Source organism: Rhinolophus sinicus, linkage group LG11 (assembly GCF_036562045.2).
Source record: "Rhinolophus sinicus isolate RSC01 linkage group LG11, ASM3656204v1, whole genome shotgun sequence".
In the NCBI taxonomy this organism is placed as follows: Eukaryota; Metazoa; Chordata; class Mammalia; order Chiroptera; family Rhinolophidae; genus Rhinolophus; species Rhinolophus sinicus.
The window spans coordinates 64,571,070-64,588,227 of NC_133760.1; the positions used below are offsets into that span (position 1 = coordinate 64,571,070).

At 51.0% G+C, this 17,158-nt stretch overlaps 1 protein-coding gene across 1 annotated transcript in view; it reads left to right on the forward strand.

Annotated features, from left to right (window-relative positions):
• The window catches only part of PLXNA4 (plexin A4), a 411,943-nt gene that overhangs the window by 46,987 nt on the left and 347,798 nt on the right, over positions 1–17,158 (forward strand). The window lies entirely within an intron of this gene.

Genomic DNA, 17,158 nt, shown 5'->3' on the forward strand with positions numbered 1-17,158 from the left:
ATCGCTGGCAGGGCAAGGAGACCACCATGATTGGCTTAATCCAATTGCAAGTAACCACTGGGGCTGGGAACCACTGGCTTATTCCAGTCATGACTGACCCCCTTCTGATGTGGGGCCCATGTGGATGGTGAAATTTGGGGGATACCAGCAAGAAAGAATTGGTGGAGGGGTTGGCTGCCTCACCAGGGGAGCATGGAATTGGAACCAGGAGACTGGTGTTTTGAGACCCATGTCATCTGTGCCATGGAGAAGCCTAATGAGCACCTGCCATCCCTCTGTGGCGCGTGCTTCCGGGTGAGTCACACACTCCTCTCTGGAAGCCGCCACAGGTCTCTCTCTCTCTCTGTATCTCTGGTTAGCATGAGATTCAAGCTCGGTAGTTCTTACTGATTTGCTCTATACCTGAGGCCGACTACCCTGAGCTCGTTAACACTGTTTTTTTTTTTTTTTTTCAGGCTGTTTAAGTTACAGCCTTTCTTGAGTTACATTCTTATCCAGAGTAAGAAACCATGTCAGCCTGAGTGGGCCTCGGTTCCCTGCTCTTTCAGTATTTTGGGAGCACTGTGTCCCTCTAATGTGGCTTCTATAGATATCTGGTGCTTTTATGCAGATGTGTGGATTGTTACTAAATTAGCTCTTAGGAGCTCACTTTTTCTCCTTGTTCTGGGGGCTTCTTTCTGTAGCCTCTGTGTGCAGACTCCATCAGCCGCCTCTCACGGCTGTTTGAAGGTGCTCTTCAGGTCAGGTTCGGAGGACGCCTGGGTGGAGGTTGAATCTGTCACCTGGGCAATATGCTGCAGGTGGAGTGAGGAGTCGGTCTGGGCAAACACAAACGTAACTGTGATGTGGTCGGGTGTCCATTCAGGTGGGAATAGAGGTCATTGGTCGGTTGCCTCATCGATCTTTACAGGCTGAGCATTTTGCCTCATTGATTTTTCACTGCTACCTGAGTCTTGTTCATGTGTTCACTTAGAGATTGCTTCATTTCTTTTCAATTCATTTTTCTGTGCCCGTTTGACACTTCACCACATTGCATTGCCCTTCCTCACTGTGGATCTAATCACCTCTTTCCTAGGACAATCTCGGTGACTTTGGGAAAAGCCTTTAACCTTGAACTGATCTCAGTTTACTGTTCTGCTAAATGGAGGTGATAATTCCTGCCTAAAGCATCCAGAAGCTGGGGAGGCAGTTGGGTATCTGAGAGAATAGCTCTTGAGAGGTGGTGGTGGGATTTGCTCAGTAAGGAACTATGGCTGTGCTCTGATTTGGTAAGGGAGGGAGAACCTCCATGGGAGGAGGGGCACTCACGCCCCATGGCCTCAGCTCTCACCCAGAGACTCTGATTTCTGCTGCCAGTAACGGCAGCTGTGGCCGCCTTGGTTGCGGAGGAAGGGCTGCCTCTTCCTTGTAACCTCAGCCCAAGTCTGGATTTACAACTGTCCATTAATATCTAACAGCACGGCTGAGACAAGGCAGGACATTGACACAGGACTTTGCCAAGGGCCTGGGGGTAATAAAAGGGAAAGAAATAGTTACTGTACAAGTCAGTGCGGTTTCCAAGCTCTAGTTTATTCTGCGTCATCAGGGTGGAGCCCCAGTTTAACACCCACTGGGCTGCTGTGGAGCAGTGGCGATTTTGGAGCCCCAGCTGGACCCCTTCAATATTAGGCATAAAGACTACAGCCCAGAGCATGATGGGGTCTCTTCTTCTACCTGGGAATGTTCACCCCTTTGCGGTAAGTATAGTCTTACCCCAAAGGCCAGGGCAGAAGAGTCATTATCCCCAAATAAAACAGCAGCTCCCCAAAAGGTGCCGGCCATACCTGCATTAGAGGCAGCGAGGAAGTGAGGTCCCAGGCAAGGTGACTTGAGGGGAACTGCTCTTTGGGTGTGAGGGTGGGAGGGCCTGTGAGCCTGGGAATGAGCTAGGGAGGGATGAAACAGAAACCTGTACTTCGCTCAGATAGACTCACTCTACGCTTCTCCCTTTCTCTCTGTTTATTCTGTTTTCCTGTCAGATTTCAGCAAATCCTAGAGAATAGTGCGGCCTCTTTTAGCTGTGCTGAGAGGAAGCAGGAGGAGGCCGTTGTCACAGGCAATGCAGGCTTCTGCCAGGAGGATAAGGGAAGGCTGCTGTGTATCCGTGGGACCATGGAGATGTGGACACCCTGTGTTACGCGAGGGGGCCTTTCGCAGGGAAGGGGAAACTGAGGGCTTCGGAAGCTGTGTCTCTTCTTCCAGCTGCCGCTTCTCACCTAGAGATTTTCTGCCTCTGAAGCTCCCCCCACCCACCCATAAGTAAAGCAAATTACCTCAAATTTCTCAATCTACTTGAGAAATTTTTGCAAAAAGTAGGTGAGAAAATAGATGTAAAAGTGTTTCGAGGACTGGAAGCTAGCGTACCGACATTCCCCAAAGTGTGTGCCGTGGAATCATGCTCCTGGAGATATTCATAGGTGGTAAGCAATAAAGGGGTTTCTCGGATGCGTCTGAGCAACCCTGGTTAATAAGCCTTCAACAACAGGTGTCTTAATGCAAGACCTCTCAGGATTTTTAGTAAGCTATGTCTCATGGTTCTCGAAGAGGGTGATTTGGCGTTTGGGCAGAGCTTTGGGAGGAACTCAAGTTCTTCTCACTGCTCTGTTATGATGATGGTATGAGTTTGGAGATGCAGGAGGGTGCAGGGGGCATGCTTTCATTCAGTAAAAGCTTCCACACTCCATTGTCCAGAACTTGTTCTCATTTCATCATTGCTTCCCATTCTCACCCGTGCGCATGAAATGGCAACTGTGAGCAGGACTTCAAAAACCCAGAAACGTGGTTTTTTTTTTTGCAGGGGGAGGGGGCAATCCATTTTTCTTCGTTAAAAACTGTCTTGCCTCACATGCTACACCATGGGTGAACCTTGAAGACATGCGCAGTGAAATGAGCCAGACACCCAAGGACAGTAATTACTGCATGATTCTACTAAGACTCATCTGAGGCATCTAAAATAGTCAAATTCATCGAGACAGAGAGTAGAATGTGAGTTGCCAGGGGCTGCGGGGAGAGAGGTTTGGGGAGTTAGTGTTTAATAGGTACCATGTTTCCCCGAAAATAAGACCTAGCTGGACCATCAGCTCTAATGTGTCTTTTGGAGCAAAAATTAATATAAGACCTGGTATTATATTATCTTATATTATATTAGATCCGGTCTTATATCATATAAGGCCCAGTTTACAGTAAAATAATACCAGGTCTTACATTAATTTTTGCTCCAAAAGACGCATTAGAGCTGATGGTCCGGCTAGGTCTTATTTTCAGGGAAACACAGTACAAAGTCTCAGTCTGGGATGATGAAGACGTGTGGAGATGGGTAGTAGTGATGGTTGTACAACAATGTGAATGTACTTAATGCTACCAAGCTGTAAACTTAAAAATGGTTAAAATAGTACATTTCATGTTCTATATATCTTACCACAACTTTTTGAAACGTTAATATTAAAAAATTTCCTGGCCATCGGTCTGAGTTCTTTCGGTTTCCGTGCAGTTTCTTTCAGGCTCTGGCCTGTAGGTGTTCACTGGTTTGTATAACTCGGTGCCCAGAATGCTCTTTATGATGTGGGTGAAGAGACCACTCCTTGCAAAGAAGTCCGTAACTGATGCTGATAACCCCTTGCCTTGCCCACTCCTTTAATATTATTAATTTTGGTTGGAAGCTTGGGAAATTTACAACTTAGCCTGTCCTTCGTAAGCCTTTGCAATTCCCCTTTAGGGAAATCAAAGTTTGGATGTGATAGTCTTCTTGCACAAGGTATAAGTGCAAGGTCCCTAATTTAAAGATTTTAGTTGGCAGCACCTTCTTCCCGCCGAGGTCTCTTCCTACAACTTCTGCGTCTCCCAAGGAACTGTCACAGCAGAGGGCCCTGGAGCCCTCAGGGCCTTCTGCCAGCTCAGGTTCAGTTCTTAGCCTGACTTCGTATCAGTTATTGAGAAGCAGGTTCTCATTCAGAAAATAAGGGTACCATTAGCACCCTCTTCCATGCACTTACATGAGATGCCTTATGTACACCACGCTGCTGGGGCCTCTGCTAGCTACTTCCCTCCACGATCCCCTGTGGTATCGACCTGGGTGGGGCCAGCTCTGCAGACGACCTTGCCCTTGACGGCCCATACAGAACTCTTGACTTCTTTGCTCCCCTGGAGAGTGCAATGGCCCAACTATCCACCCAGGTGCTCAAGCCAAGATCGAGGAGGGGTGATGAATTCCCTCTTCTCCTCCCCTGTCATTTCCGTGGTCACCAGCAAGCCGTGTTGGACAAATGACTTTTCTCTTTTCACCACCAGCGTGGGGGCCAGGCCACCATCACCCCTCAGTGAGCTCCTGCAGGTCCCCTGTGGCACCCACAAACCATTCTCCATCCAACAGCCGCACCGACGAGGTCATTCCCTTGCTTAAAACCGTTTCATGGCCTCTCATGCCATTGGGAATGAATTCACATTGCTTCCCATGGTCTTACATGTCCTGTGTCACCTGCCCCCTGCCTTACTCGCCGGACTCGTGCCTCATACTTCCCTGCTCATTCAGTGCCTCCAGGCCCTCAGCCTTCTGCTGCTGCCTTGCCAAGTGTGCCCCCTCCTCAGGTTTTTTGCTCTCCTTTTCCTTTGGCCTACAATGCTCTTTCCCCCAATCTTTGCATGGCTGGCTCCTCCTGACCATTTATTCCCCCTGCAAGCATCACGTCAGACAGAGCCGCACTGGTCCCTCCAGCGCGGGAACACCTGGCCTCCAGCAGTTCTTCTGTAGCAAATGACTGTTGCCTTCTTTCTTTAAAGGGCTTAACACTATCTGAAAAGAACTCTTTTTCCTATTTATTGTCTGCCTTCTCTCTGTTCATCGTAAGCTCCTTCACCTCCAAGGCCTTTTCTGCTTATTCATTGTACACCCTCAGAATGTGGGTTCCTGGCTTGTAGTAGGTGCTGAATTAAGTGTTGCTGCACAAATGCAGGAAGGAACTTGGGTCCTTTTCCCTGCTGGCTGCTTGGCTCTTCATACCATTCCTTGGCCACCCAAAACGTGTCCGATGGTGCCACTTCCTTGGGATGAAGGAAAGGAACCTCTATATCGTAGGCATGTTATCAAGGCCTATCGAGGTGATGCCAATCCAAACCGGGTTAGTGTCTATACTCTAGCAAGCCGGGACGCCTTCCTCTCCTCCCGTTACCAACTGTGCATTGGTGAGGGGCCTCCGATTCTGCCCCTCCCCCTTTGCTCTCCACCTCCAGAGACGACCCTGGTGCATGGCTGTGAGGTTTACAAGGGAAGGTTCGGATCCGTCAGAAGACCTGAGTTGTGGACCCATGAAGAGCATGGCTTTGGGCAACTTAATAAATTCTCCGAGTCTCGGCATCCCCATTTGGACAGTACTAATCATGGGCTGGGGAGGGATGGATATGTATTTTTGGAGCCATGAATTTTTATCGCATTTGGAGGAGTTTGGAAAAGGCAAGGTACTATACCCATGAGAGGTGGTGGCAGTGGGATTTCAGGCCGGGTAGAGGAAGAGGTGGCGAGAGCTGGCAGGTGTATTTTCCTATCTGCATGGAACACTCTGTGTTTCTGTCCTCTGAGCGATGTGCACAGCAGACTCAGGAGAGCTGTTGAGTCTACTTAAAACTCTCCTGGGTTTTGCAGTGAACCTGACCCTCTATCCCACCTTGGATCCATGTCTTGGCCTTTTGTGCCGCCAGTGGCACAGCTCTGAGCAGCATCCAACATGAATCCTTCCTCTGTGCGGACAGCAGCTTTCCCTCCTGTGTATTCTTATCACCTGGAGAAGCAGGACATGACCAATTCCTAGGAGGGCTGTGGGAGGGGGTCAGTCCCATGAGAAGGCTAGTGAGAGGGCCTGGCATTGATGCTGGGGGCAGAGTTTGACCCTCTGGGGACTGTGCTGTGCTGCTGCCCTGTAGCGATGAGAGTCTTGGAGAATGTCATCTGAGGCCCTTCCCCCTCCTGTGCCTCCTCTGCGAAATGGTGGTGGGATGGGGGTTAAGCTCGCCTGCTCCTTGCCTGCTGCGTCGCTGGCATAAATGCAGACGTAAGGTGAGGTCTCAGCTCAGTGGGATGGGCAAGGACAACGGGAGATGGGAATTTGGTACCTTAGAATCATCGCTGGGAAGTGCACACATCTCCTTGGTCATTTGAGTCCTCGGTGTGTGCCCAGCAGGTGAGAGAGGCAGGTGAGTCGGTGGCACAGGTCCCCTCTGCTGGGGACCCAAACCCTTGCAGCACATGGGAATAAGGAGGGAGTGGGCCGGGATCAACCTCCTCATGAGGAATGACATACGAGTGTTACTTGGTCAATACTAAATATTTTTAAAAATTCATTGTTGTCATGGGGATGGGGATTATTTCCAGGCTTGAAGATCTAGAATCCCCCATTCTGCTACTTCCTTGCGTGTTCCCAGGTAGCTGTGGCTGGCCCCGAAACTTGGTTGCGGTCATTCTGAGCATTTTCTTTTAAGGAGAGACTATAACTCCGTGCGGCTTCCGGCTACAGGGGAGATTTCTGCCAAGGTTTGCGTCATGCAGCTGAAATATGTTTTGTATTTTATGAGCTTTGGCTCATCGTGGAATTAAATAGCGCTAATTACATGAATATAGACCAGCAAGGGAGACAACTGTTCACTTCCTGATTTTCCCTGGAATTAAAAAAGAAAGGGAGGAGGGAGAGGCTAAGGAGAGGCTGGGGAGAGAGCCCTCCCGCCAGATACTTGGTAACAACAGGGCGGTAACTGGGAGCGTTGCTGAGGCCCAAGGATTTGAGGGCAGTGGGGTCTACGCTGAGACCCCCCAGCACCCTGAATTTAGCGTCGTTTCCAAAGCTACTGACTTTTTTTATTTTTTTTTTTTTTTTTTTTTAGTTATACAAGTCTAGTTAGACATTTCACACCCAGGAAGAGCATTTCCATTGCTTTTTTGGCTCAGGGTAGGAAAGCAAATGGGCAGACCCATCTTATCACGGAGTGTGAGTTAAGCCCTTGACGGGGTGTGAGGGGAGCTTCAGGGGATGAAGGCATCCTGCTGACTCTTCCGTCGCCTGTCCCACGTAGAGGTCCCCAGAGGCCAGAAGACGTGAAGACAGCCTCCTGAACTTATTAGGATCTGGCTCAGGGACATAGGCCAACACCTGAGCTGACAATGTGTGTCCTACGCCAGCCGTCCTCACTGTGAGAGAGAAAATAGGGTCAAGGGAGGTGAGGGAGGCCCACTTCACAGATGAGCACCCCACGTTCTCCGAGGGCAGGCGCTCCCAGCGTGCCCCACAATGTAGCTTTAGGCCACTCGCACGCCAATTGAAGCAAAGATGCAAAGGGTCTCACGAGCAACTTCAACTCCAGCCTTTTGTTTTCTAGGAGACGCCCAGGGATTGCACTCGTCAGCGTTTCATGGCTCTACCGCAAAGGGCCTCGTGGAATCCTCCCGTCAGTGACGGCTGTGTTCCACGAAGCCTGAAGCACTACTTCTCCTAGATGGAGCCTAAAAAGGGACTTAGTCATCTCTCTTGCCGCATTACCCTATTTCCAGTACCACTGTTTTCCAGATGGGGAAACTGAGGCATCAGGCACGCAGGGCAGTCACTTATCAGGACTGTGGCCTTCAGATGGCTATTCCCGATGCTGGTAGCTTCCTTGCCGCCATGATTCGCAGGGAGAAGGGTGACTTGGTAGACACATCAACCCCGATGAGCTAAGAATACCCCACCTCTTCCCTTGACCGTGAACGGAGAGGAGGGTCATGAGAGACAGGAGCTCATTTAGGTGAATCCCCCATGATGTGGCTTCACTTCTCGGTGCCAGGCTGGGAACCCAGGCAGAGATGATGGCAAGCTGAGGGGCATGTGGGAACAGGAGTCTGGGACAAAGCCCCCCCCTCCCAGATCACCTTGCTGAGCTAAGCAAGACTTCAACGCCCTTTGCCTCAGGCCGCGTGCATGAGATGGGGCTGCTGGGAAAATGACTGTCCCCAGTGTGTGCTGGACCCCAAGCCCCTTCTCTGTGACCCAAATGTGCACCCAGGTCTTGGGGCAGCCAAAGTGACAGCAGATGCTCCCTTCACCACGGCTTTGGGGTGTCTGGAACACTTTTGCAAGATGTCCCTCCATTCCTGCATATCCAGAAGCCACATTGGAAGACTGGGAGCCAGGCCACCCCTGGACAGGGCATTCCTCAGCGCTGGGAGGGCCCAGGGCCGGGGGGGGGGAAAGGGACCACACTGATGCCAAGTCTAGCTGGAGTACCTGACCCTAAATTCCTGGCTGGCCTGTTTCTTTAAATGAGACGCTGGAAAGAAGTTTATGAATCTGTCCTCTCAGCTCAGGCTGCTATTGAGAGTGTTGTGTTTTTAAAGCCTCACAGCCAGACTTGGAGTAAAGAGTCATTGCTTAGCGACTCCCCCACCCAGAGCATAGTGCCTGGAATATAAAAGGGCTGCCACGATGTAATAATAGACTTCCATCTTGGGCTGCCTGAGCTCTGTGAAGCTCCGGCTCAGCTCCGCTGGGAACAGCAGACTTGGCCAGGGAAAGGTAGTTCTGTACCCTGGGAAGAGCCCTCAAGGCCAAGGACAGGGAGGCCTGGGGGAGGGGAAACCATAGGGGGGGTCCAGTGGGGGCCTCATCTCTGAATGGGGGCGACTCACAGACTCACCCTCCTGCAGAGGCTTCTTCCAGGCTGGTTCCAAAGGCTCTGTCCCTGGTAATAGTGTTTGCCCCCCCCCCCCCCCCTTTAATAAACAGGGAAGTTAGGATTAAGAGAGCCCTGACTCGCTGCGCTTGGTGCTGAAATTCCCAGGGACTGGGCTGGTTGCCTGGCGGTGCCTGGCGCCCCGTTGCTCCCTCTCCCCATCCTGTATGCCCCTCGCCAGCCCTTCCCCCCAACCACCAGTGTCCCATTTCTCGTGCTCAAAAGAACAGAAGCAGAAGCAGAGGGAAAGCAGACTGGAGGTATTGAGTCCTGTGCCCACGGCCTGCTCCGGCTGTTGTCACATTCTGGTTTTGTGCTGGGTTATGGCCAAGCTGACCCTTTGGAGTCCCCTCCCACCCCCCCACCCTGCACTCCGCACATTAACTGTCCAGCGGCAGCATGGTGACCCCCCTTTGGGAGGACAGTTGCTTTGATTTGATTCTTCCCCCTAGCGGGAGTGATGGATTGCACTGTGACACCCACATGCTCGGGCGCTTCTCCTTTTATGAATGTGGCACTCATTTCTGAGACAGTGACGAAAAGAAGGGTTGGCAAGTGAAGGACGTCGGGCAGGGGCTGCTTGCCCACCGTGGGCTTCCGACTGCAGCCAGTTGCATGACCGGACCATAGATGTTACGTGTAAATATCCTTCTCTAGAAAAAGAAGTACAATGGTAATTCAGGGCTCCCACTTCTAGAAACCAAGAGTTTAAAGTGAGAAATGCAGACAGAAAACAAAATACTGGAGATTTCCTGAGGATGTGATTCTAAGTGTATAAATTACAAATTGGAGCAAGACTCTAAAAAGAGGCATTTGTCCATTTGGCTAATTTGGATAGATCAGTGAATGTCTAGTGTTTCTTGGATGAAATAGAAAGGTGACCTGTCCTGTGTCCCCAATCCCGTCGCTGCCCTCACATGCACACAGGTAGTGCTTCCCTGAGCCCAAAACTTGGGAAGGGCTACGGAGGAACGCGAAGGTTTTTCTGTACATGTTGGCATGGTCGTCTCTCACCTCTCTGGACTTGGCAAGTTGCAGTCCAGCTTTGGGAACAAGGAGGGGACTGCGGACATCTAAAGAGGACTTTGCCTGGGGCAGCCTGAGGTGCCAGAGGGTCAGAGCCCCCACGTGCATGGTCTCAGGTTCGAATCCTGGCTCTGATACACAGTGTCCTGGCTGCGTTTCTACCTGTGTTAGGGTGATGCCCACCTCTGTCCCACAAACCCACCAGTTCAGCGCCTGACCCAGTCATGGTTCATTTCTTGTCTGACGTGGATGCCCCTGGTTGGGGGGTGGGCCCTTCCATCTCGAGTCTTCACCATCCCACAGGGCCTCAGCATCCTCTTTATCCAGCAGGTGAATGGAGACAAGTCGCACGTAACTCCTTACCTGCTTTGGTGTGGAAGTGTCACTGTGACACTCTCTCACTATTCACATGGTCACACCTGGAGATAGTGTCTGGAAATACAGACCATAGCTGGTGGCCCCCTCTGAACAACTACTTCACACCATCAGCTGCAGGGAAGGGAAGCGCATTTTCCTGGGTAGTGAGCTGCCTGTCCCCCGGCCGCACCTGTACAAGAGATGACATTGCCTATAGTACAATCTCATCTCTATATAGTAGGAAGATGAAGGCCAGTAATGAGGGGCCTGTTTCCAGTAGGGAGTACAAGGTGCAGCCCAGCAGAGCTGGCCAGTGACCGGGGCTGACCTCAAAAGGGCACAACCAGCCACCGGAGGCCAAAGGTACCAGTTTCTGCTTAGTCACGTCTGTACCCTTTTTCCCCACCTCAGAAATTGGCCACATGAACGAATGCATGCCAACTAACGTCTCACAACTGTGTCTTCTGCATCGTCTCAGTTTTCCTGGCTGCAGTTTTGTTTTCCTCACCCAGCTCCTTCTCAGCAGCGTCTGCACTGGTTCTCAAAGTCTAATGTGTGGATGCAAGGTGACTTGTTATGGTATTCCAGCTGCGGGCCTGGCTGCGCTCACTGTAAATCACGTATGAAAGATGTAGTGTCCTCAGTGCATTGGAAGTCACGCTTTAAATGGACAACATTGCGTATTTGAAGTACTTAGGAGCCCTGGATTCGAGCAGGGTAAACGCAGTATTTGAGTTTGGGCCCTTTTGAGCTAGGTGGCCCAGGACCAAGGGTTACTTTGTGCTTCAGCTATAGGTGACCCCATCGCCGTGTCATATGCTCTGCTGAAGAGTAGTCATTGCTTCATCGTTTGGACATTCATCCGTTTCGTCATCCATTTGGTCACGCGTTCCCAAACACTGGGACTGGAGAGAGTAGTGGCAAAAACTGCATGATTTCTGACCTCCAAGAGCTGATAGTTTTTGAGAAGGGACAGCATCAGCGTGCAGGTACAACAGAGTTTGTAAAATGTGAGACTCTGGTGGGCACTGCCTCCTGTACTAAGACGTCGTCGGGGCCTCTGAGACGAGTGCCAGGGCCCGAGATGGCTTCATTTGAGAAATGAGTCCCTAGATGAGGGGCTTGCAGGTGGGTGTCCTGGGCACTGTAAGCCACCTGTGCCGAAGGCACAGAAGCATGAAGAGGTGGAGAACATTCCCAGAGACCTGCCAGCGCAGCCCTCAAGGCAAATGGCGGGCAGACGGGGGACATTGTGTTCGAGTATGGAAGTCAGCACGTGTACCTTCACACACCCCAATCCCCCCCGGGAACAAAGCCTCACTCGTGGCAGAATTGTGGTTGATCTCCGCGGGCGGTGGGACCTGGAGAGTCTTTGCCGTGCTTACTGCTTCCTAGGAAAGAATAGCCTAGTTGAAAGAGCTTGGGGAGGGACAGTTCACTGTTTGGCTAGGAGGCTGGCTTTTTGTGGGTTAGGATTCTTTCATGAACAAGTACCCAAACACTGAATCCACACCGCCTTATGCAATAGGGGACTTTTGGCTCATGCGACTGGAAACTATAAGCACAGAGCTGGCTGCAAGGCACATGATCTGTGTGATGTCACCAGGACATACCCTCCTCTGGCTCAGCGCTGTGTGTTCAGTATGTGGGCTTCATTCTTTTCAGGCTCCCCTCCCCGCCTCTCCACCCCCATGGGTACATTTTGGTGCCCCGGGTTCTTAGGCCAACACCGCTCGAAGGTCACATCCACTGAAAGAACCAGAGCTTTCCCCTGAGCACTCCCAGCTAAAGCCTTTTTGCCTCACAGAGATTCTGACCCAACCAGGGACCCATCCCTGACCCAATCACTGTGACCACCCAGCCCTGCCCTCTGCAGATTGAAATGGACCCAAGTCAGGTGTACACCCTTGAATGAGGAGTGGAGTCCATTCCCCCAGAAGCCTTTGGGCTGAGAGAGGGTGAACGGGTGGATCCTCGGAGGATAAATGAATGGCAGCAAAAAACAACTGACGTCCACTATCTCTAATAGCATCTTTCAAATTATTTTTGATCATAATTGTGTTATTCAGGGTTCTCCAGAGAAACAGAAACCAGAGAGATTGATTGATTGATTGATTGATTGATTGATTGATTGATTTGAAGGAATTGGCTCACACAATTATGGAGGCTCCCAGTCCAAATCTGCAGGGTGGGCCCTCAGACTGAAGACTCAGACGAGAGCTCCTGTTATAGTTCAAGTGCAAAGGCCGTCTGCCAGCAGAATTCCCTCTGGCCCAGGGGGAGGTCAGGCTTTTGTTCAATCTTCCACTGACTGGATGGCCTCTCACTCACATTATAAGGGGTGGCGGATGGGGTGCTTCACTCATCGTCCACTGATTTCAAAGTTAATCTCATTCAAAAACATTGTCACGGAAACATTCAGGAGAATGTTTGACCACAGACATGGGCACCATGGTCCAGCCCAGCTGACACATAAAATTCACCATGACCATGACCAACAGTAAGACATACGTTTACCTCACGCTCAATACACTCATCTGTCTACATGGGCCGACACAAAATCCTCACTAGATTGTGAGGATCCTTCCTAAATGTGCCCTACTGTTGTTTTTCTCTTCTTTTTATGTCATCAAAAAGCATGCGTGTTTCACCCCAGTGGTTTCTGGTCTTGTGATAGGTTGTCGAAATGGTCCTTTTGAAACACCATCCTAGGGCCTGAGCATTAGCGCTCTGTCCAGACGGTCAGGGAAGGTCCTGCGGGCAACAGAGGGAAATTGTGTGCAACCTCAACCAGGATGTGTCCCTTTCCATGCCTCAGTTTCCTTCTCTGTAATGGAGCGTACTTGTGAATACGGTGCCTCCTCTACCTAACAGGGCTGTTGCAAACAATCAACTCAGAACGAGGTAATGTATATGCAAACACCTTGTAAACTCCGAAGTAATTTTGTGAGGTAATTGCTATTTTAAACCCCTCTATAATAACTTTCTTCTCTGCCACTCAGGAATCTGAGAGGCTGGTGCTATTTCATGGAAATTCGTTGGAGCTCTTCAAAACTTGCCACATGAAACAAAGAGAGCCCCGATTTCTTTAATCAAAATGATGAGCAGCTTCTAAAACTGAGTCCCATCGCCCCTGAGATCATTCAGAATGAAAATCTGATTTCAAAGAAGGGGAAATTTTAGGGTGTTTGGGTTTGATTCGGAGGCTTTCATCTTCTTCTGCCTTCTTGCCACTTTCCCACTCTACTTAGTGCAGTGCGTCCTTTGGGGTGATTTGGAGGTGACTCGGTCACATTACTTACCTTTAAGAGCCAGAGTTGCTACCTCCAGTACTTTGTCTTAAAACCAGCTCATTGATGACCCGAGAGAGAAATGGGGGGTGGGCCTGGCATTGGGATGGGGGTTTTGTGGGCTGGATCACCACTTACAAGGGTTGGTGTCTTGGAAAGAAAGCCACACTGGGAGCCCCAGCTTTGCTGGAATGCAGCAGCCTCCGGCAGCGTGAGGGGCAGGCACAGGTGGCAGCTCTGCCCACCCCTGGGCCTGCAGAGGGGATAGGAGCGCTGCACACAGGTCGGGTCACCTTGGCAGTCGTGCCCGGTGAGGTCTCTGATGAGGCAAGTTGGAGCCCACATCCTTGCTCCTTCCCCTTTTCCTCCATTTCTCTTATTTGTTTTCAAAACAGTCTGTTCGTGGTGTGTAAAATGAGAGGCTGGTTATTCCTCTCCCACGTTATTGTTTTCTGGGGGTCCCCCGCTTCCAGGTGCAGTCATTGCAGCATTTTCAGAGGCGGGTGATGAGTGTTTGAGATGCATAACTGTGTCTCATTTCAGTGCCTAATAGAAGATGGAGAATGAGCCTGGCACCTCCGAGCTCAGTAAATTCATAATTACAGGCTTCCTCATCTCGCCTCTCGCAAACTAGAGAACTGTTGATTGGTTTGTGGGTGTGTGAGTGTATACAGTAAGGAGGGGGTGCGGCAGGCGCCCTTCCCTGGTGCCTGGCAGGTTCTGACATAGGGACTGCCGGAAGTGCCCTCCCCAGGGTTGGTGGCCGAGTCCTGACCTGCACCTGCCCGTCTGGAATGAGGGTTTCCAGCACAGCTGCAATTGCGTTTTGGCAGCGACGTTCTGAGAGCGAGCTGTGTGAGCCAGTGGAGCAGAGGGCAGCCAAAGAGACGCCTTCTCCAGATAAAGGTCAGGGAGCAGAGGCTGAAGTAGGTCCAGATAAGTCAGAAGAGAGGCCTTAGGTGATGGAAAGAGCACTGGACTAGGAGTCCAGAGACCCCTGAACTTGACCTCATTCTCACCGTGAACTCACCATCTGACCTCCTGCAAGTTGTTAAACTTTTCTGGATCTCAACTGCCTAAAATCAGGAATTGGGGGTCATTAAACCGGAGTATCCCCTACAGATAAAAATCTTCTAGATCCTTCTCTGATATTTGGATCTGCCCAGGCAATTCATGGTGAACCATTCTGACTCCTCATTAGTCTAATTGAGATGGTACCATCTCGTTATCACAATCCTAATCCGTTTACTCTTATTTCAGTCTCCTCAACAACTGTCATTTATTAAGCACTTACTGAGTGCCAGGCTGAGGCCATGTGCCAGGTGCTTTCCAGTCCTTAATGCTCTTAGAAGTAAATAACAGTGCCCACCTGCCAGGTTATGCCCTGTGGGCCCCAGGGGCTTGGTGGGGGGTGGGTACTGCTGGGTGATGTCCTGAATTTCTGTGTTTGGGGCACATATGAATTAAAATGGGCTTCCGAGTGCTCTAGATCGTATGCTCTGGAATTGCATGTTTCTGGAAAGAGTACAGGTTTTGCAGTGCACAAACATGGGTGTCCACTCCAACTCTGCCACTTATGAGCCACATGCCTCTGCAGAGCTGAAGTGTCCTCACCTGAGACGCAGGTAAAACAGTCCTCACCCCAGTAAGCAGTTCCGATGACTAAGTAAGGTAGACAGTGAGCAAGCATTTGCGTGGGGTCTGGGGTACGGCAAATGGTCCCCAGATACTGCTATTCCTCCTGGCTTCCAGCCTCCCTTTCTGCTGGTCAGAAAGTAGTTCTCGAGCTTCCACGGTGTGCCAGGTGCTGGTCTGGGGCTACGGACCCACGAGTGAGCAAGTCCGGCCCTCCCTGCCCTCACGGAGCCCACCGCTCTCAGCTCCAAACTCAGTTCCTCCTGCAAAGACTACATTGAGAGAAACAGGGCATCTCCTTTCTGGGGGCCTTTGCTCCTTTCTTTCAGGTGCTTTCCTTGGTCCCATACGTTTCAGTCTCAGCCTCGCAGGGCCATTTTGACAAGGCTTGTGCTTCTCTCTTCTCAGCCGGGTGTTCTCCCTGGCTCTCACAAATCATGCTTTTCAGACTGTTCCTGGTGTGCACTTGTTTGCTGTGCTGAATCCTCCCCAAGGAGGCCCTTCCCTTCCAGCTCTGCATGTCCTCTCCAAGTTCATGACTCAGCCCCAATGCCACCCCTCCCCAAGGCTTCCCCCGGCCTCCTCTGTGCTCCTTCACCCCAAGTTAGAAGGCGCTTTCCTCATGGGACCTCCCAAAGCACTCTGTGGTCCGTCACGTAAGTTTTCACCATTAGAGTAATTTTGGTTCCTATGGAGTCTGACGGATCCAGCCTCAGGCGCCTTAGATCTCACGGTGCCCGCACATTTCGTATGTTTCCTGAGCAAACATTTACCACATGGGAAGGCCCTTGCAGCACAGCTGTCAGTTGTGGGGTGCCTCTTCTGCCACCATCTTCCTCCTCTGATACTTACTTGAGAGGACCCGTGTTTTCACTGGGGTTTTAGCTGACAGTGTCAAGTCTTTCTTCTTTCTTCTCTTGGTTTCCATTTCTGACTTCACGCTCTCATGAAGAGGGTTTTCTGTGGCTCAGCAATTACCTTTTCCTTGTTTTTGAGATATTTGGGAGTGAATGAGAGAAATCACACAGAGCCGAGATGCCCCCAAGTACCACATAAGCCAGTCCTCTCCCAATTTCTATCGAACGGTAAGAAATATGAAGCTGTCCTCTGGAACACACTCAGAAAGCATCTCAAATAGAAATGAATGAGACCATTAGGACGGAAAGCTGTTTTGTTCCACGGGGAGTTATTTTTGTATTTCTTTGACCACTGCTTCAAGCATTTGTTCACTCCCTTTAATGAAAACCTCTTAGGGGAGGCCCCACCATGGGAGGCAGCTAAGGCCTGCCTGGTTAAAACGACATCAGGGCTCAGAGCTGGGCCGTGTACCTGGGGCACCTGGTCACTGCCACAGTCAGAAGGGACCGAGGATGTGGGGTTTGGATTTGGGCTCCTCCGTGGTCCATCCAGTGAGGGGAGTCGCAAAGGAGAAGCTTCCCCTGCAGTAAGTGTGGACCCCGAGGGCCAGGTGGTAAGGGATAGCCCGTGGCAAGTGGTTGTTTGAACTGTTCTGTGGTGTATAAGCAATAACCGGTGTACATCCCCGGCTGTGCCTGGCTGCACTGAGGTGGTTTAGTAGTTACGAATAAGACCCTGCCATGGACTTAGATGGCCAGGTTTGAATCCATCGCTACTGCTCTTAGCTGTGCAAGCGACATAACTTCCCGAAGCTGTACGGTGGAGTGACAATATGACTTACTTCAGAGGTCTATGAGGCAGGGTCCCCGCAGGAAATGGCACATGCAAACTCGGTCACTTGCACAGAAATTAATAAAGGGGCTCTTGACAAAGGTGTGGCTCCTCCAGAGGCAGTGCTGTATTTGGGGGGAGGAAGACGGAGGCCCTGTTCCCTCCTCTAGGACCAAATGGGGCAGGCAGGAGGTGGTTCATGGAACCTGGAGATGGAGAGGCCATGTGGAAAGGCCTGACGAGGACCCTGCCTGGGACCTGTTGGCGAGGGTCACAGCGGGTGCAGGAAGCCCGTTTCTGCGCCTGTCCCCTCCCCCTCCCTTCAGCCTTCGGCCGATGCCCCTGCTGGCTGCACCTAACCAGGCCCAAGGGCAAGGAGCCCGCAGATGTACAGTCTATGCAGGTCAGCCTCCTGGGTGCAGAGAAGGGTGGGG